A 4,120-nucleotide genomic window follows, 5' to 3' on the forward strand; every position below is an offset into this window, starting at 1 on the left:
TATTATAAAGTCCTTTATTTTTTTTTTTTTTTTTTTTTTTTTTTTTTTTTTGGATTTCTTACTTCTAAGAGTAATTGTCTTTGGGGAGCAGAAGAAAAGATATTTCCTTGACATTACTGGCTCACCTGGGATTCTGTCATAAATACAAACAGAATTCTTGCCAGACAGGGCATTTATATTTATGACTATTGCCTTGAAGTCATAAATGTGTTGTAGTAAGAATGATTTAATCATGCATAAAGAGCAGTTTGTATGTAGGTCCATACTGTCTCATAGGAAAAGACAATGTGAAAGGGAATAATTCATGAGGTTCTCCTGAGAATTTTCTTAAGAATTAAAAAAAAGGGGGGGGGTGGGGAAGGATGAGAAGTTGGAAGGAAAAGAAATGGGCAGATGTCAGGAGTCCTTTCCAGGAAACATGCTTAGAAATTCTGGACAATCTGAAAACACTTCTGTCACCAATTGCTGAGCAGAACTCTCCAGAATGGAAGGGAGGATGTCTTTTCAGAGTATATTAACTTTTAATGGCATGCCCATTATAGTGTTTTGGGGTTATGGCTTTTGTTGGGGTTTGGTGAGAAGGGGGAGAATATTTGAGTAAGAGAACACCGACTGTTGAATGATACCAAAAATGTGAAAGTTGTAATCTGTAAATTGATTTTAACAAGACAAACAACTTAGAAGTTTTGAGAGAAAAATTGTCTGTTCACAACTTCAAAAACCCCAAAACTGAAATATTACATGCTACCCATAAAGGCAGGCTAAAGAAAGATATCATGAGCTTTTATTAAAAAGCAGAAGTTGAACTACACTCTTAAAAAGGTAATAATCTAAGTATGTTAGCAGACATTAAACTTTACATGGGGACAAGTTTAAGTAGATCTTGTATAAATGTAAGATCAAAGGGTGGACACCTTGTAAGAAAAGTGTAATTGCTGACAGTCATAGGGAAGAAGCTGAAGGCAAAACTGAAGGAAAAGGTCAGAAAAAGAATAAAGTAAAAAGAGACATAAAAACCATTAAAAAGTGAATGAACTAACATTTTTAAAAAGAAATATGTGTTGCATTTGGATAAAGAGTTCTGCTATTTTTAAATTTTCCAAAAGTGAGAATTATTTTCTCTAATGAATAATAGGTTACATGAAATATATTCAAAGAGGTAAGTGGAAATACAGATAAGAAATTTAAGATGCAGAATAACAGCAGGAAAAAAAGCCTCTCTAGATGTGTACTAAAATACCAGCAAAATGTCCTGTGATAACAATTCTGTAGCAAGTCACAGCAAAATTATTTTGCAATTTAAGTAAGATTTGCAGAGGCATACAATTTTTCAGTTTCATTCAAATGGGTGTTGATTACTCCTGACTCTCTTCAGTTTCAATAAGAGAAAGATCATTAGCAAGAGAAAGATCAGCAGCAAGATGTGGAATTACTATTCCGCAAATAGTAATCATAAGACTGTAAGAAGAGTTGAGGAGTACTGAGGACTTCTAAAATTACCAGCTGGATATTATCACTAACATTGTTGATATCTGACCACACATTTGATAGTATTCTCTAAGTTATTTGATGGTTTGTTAAATGCACTAGTTTAATACAATGTTCATTATCATCCTTTGAAGGTCAAAGAGTATTTCTTAATATTTCTTTAAAATACTTCTGGTTATATAATGCTATTCATTATTTCAGACTGGCTCTTTGCCTCTCCATAGTTGACAGCCTTAGACATATATCCTGTATACTTTCAGTAGAGCAGTAGAGAATTTTTCAACAAATTGGAAATTCAACAGTCACAATTTGAGTTTAGACTTGGACTCTTTTGCTTCTTTTTCTTGCATTTTCTATTTGGCAAAACGCAAGGACATTATATTTTCCTGAGTTTGTCCCTCCCTGAAGTGAATAGCTGAACTCATTGAGAGCTGCATGGTGCAAAAACTTAATTTCTAAGCAAAAGTACTTGCTTTGATTTACAAAATCACTTTGTCACTCCTGCCTATTCTGATTGGTTTCGTATGTATGTGATTACTTCTGGTTATTATGATCTCTGATGCATTCTGATGAAAAAAAAAAAAATACTTACCTACCTTCCCAGGACAGTGCTTGTCATGCTTTTTTGTAAAGTTTACTACTATTTACACAGCATTCTTAGTCTTGAGATGCACAGATGTGGTTCTTGTATAACTGACTAAATTAATAACTCCTAGAGTGAGGCAAACATGATTGTAGTTTATAATATAGCCATAGTAAAACCTAGAATACATTGCCTCTGAGGATTTCATGAATTATATAACAGCTTAGGTGTTTTGAATGTTTAAAATTGCCTGAATAAGTACAACACATTCTTTAGTGGTTAAATTGTGACATACACTGGAGCACACTGTTTCCTATGCATTTGTTCTTTTGAAGCGAGTATTTATTTAAGTAGTAAATTCATTTCCCATAGTGAAATATAAAACACTACTTTTCTTTGCCTGATTATTTTTCTTTTTCCCAAGGTTTTATTTTTATTATGCTGCCTGAATGGATACTAAATTATTACTACATAACAACCTTTAAGCAAACACGATACTGTAAGAACTAAACCAGGAATATATTATGAACAAGGTTGAGAAAGGTATGGAATGACCAAAGAAATATGTAAGGAAAGAAAAAAAAAGAAACAAACCAAGGGAAGACCTAGAAATAAATACAGGGTGATCAAATCAGTGCACCCAGAGTGCTACAACTGTGGCTGAGGGGCTCAGCCCTGTGGTGGGTCTGTTGGACCTGGTTGGAACTGGCTGTGGCCAGCATGGGGCAACCTCTGGCCTCTTCCCTTAGAGGTCATCCCTGCAGAACCCACTGCAAACACCTGGGTACCTGCACACAGCACAAGAAGTTTCTCTGTTCTGTTTTTTTTAATTATTATTATTTTACTCAAAATTAATGTACCAATCTCTGAAAACACTTTTTCTTTTCCTGTGTGCAAATACTGTCAACTGAACCTTTGAGTTTGAAACTGAGCAGTTACCTTAATTATTTCCATTCACCATTTCCCTTTTATTTTATGTGTCCAGACGCATGTTCCTGTTTCTATCTACAGCTCACACCATGTATTATACTTAGAATTGATTAGTAAGAACTCTAAATCAATATTTATGAGCATCATGAATATTTACAGAAAGCTAAAAAATATTACAGAAAGCAGCTTGTGAATGAGGGCAAGACACTTTTGAGTGTCAGTCATGTGATTAATACCAAGCTATGCAAAGCAACCATTATTTGACTGAGAACTTTTCATAGGAAGCTGGTTTTATCTTAAGCCTCTCAAGTGACTTAAAACTACCATTAGAACAAGATGAGCTTTGAAACTGCCCCTTATTTTACAAAGTACCACTGTGAGGAAGCTCAATTTACAAACAGAACTAATGTCAAAACAGCAAACAAAGCAAAGGTGATATGCGAGTACAATTGCCACCTTAGAAATAAAAGCATTTAGAAGGAAATGAAATAAAAATTAAAAACCTAGACATTTGATTGAGGAGATATTCCACACATGTAACACTTTGAGTGATTTTGGACTCGAGTCAGAGAGCAAGCACAACTCCCAGTGTAACGGTTTGTCCACATCTGTAACTTTGCTAATATAAAATGGCCAAAGCAAATTAAGAATACCCACAAGCAAACAAAACAAAGCTGAAAGCTTATTTTTAGAGTTTTGTCAGAAGATGTAATCATGTTTCTTATTTTCCATTTTGCTCCACATTTGAGGTTATGGCAAATTTAGGCGGCAGATATCTTCGCACCCAAAAAAAGATTTCTATGTTATACTGCTATTCACTGCTGATTCTTTTGAAAGGTCTGTATAGACTGCTGAATTTTTGGAGGAATAAGCAAGACAACCAAATGTGTAGCTAAATACTTATTTTGAAAAAAATACATTTTTATTGAATTATTAGAAGATTATGATTATGATCTATTCATGCTAAGTCACTGTATTTCTTAAAACGTTCATTTCACAGATTTCTTTTTTATAATTCTGAATGCATAATGCTGACTTTATTTTGGGCTGCAATTTTCTCCTCATGTACTTTTACTGCTATATTTTTTCCCTTAAATTATTGGTCTGTGAAACATGTTT

The 4,120-nt window shown here is 33.8% G+C and overlaps 1 protein-coding gene across 1 annotated transcript in view; it reads right to left on the bottom strand.

Moving 5' to 3' along the window:
- LOC104493581 (follistatin-related protein 5-like) overlaps positions 1-4,120 on the bottom strand; it is a gene marked incomplete at its 3' end in the record, with an annotated part of 62,496 nt that overhangs the window by 16,681 nt on the left and 41,695 nt on the right. The gene's annotated exons all lie outside the window — the stretch shown is intronic.

The sequence above is a fragment of the Buceros rhinoceros genome, unplaced genomic scaffold (assembly GCF_000710305.1).
Source record: "Buceros rhinoceros silvestris isolate BGI_N320 unplaced genomic scaffold, ASM71030v1 scaffold4945, whole genome shotgun sequence".
NCBI classification, from domain to species: domain Eukaryota; kingdom Metazoa; phylum Chordata; class Aves; order Bucerotiformes; family Bucerotidae; genus Buceros; species Buceros rhinoceros.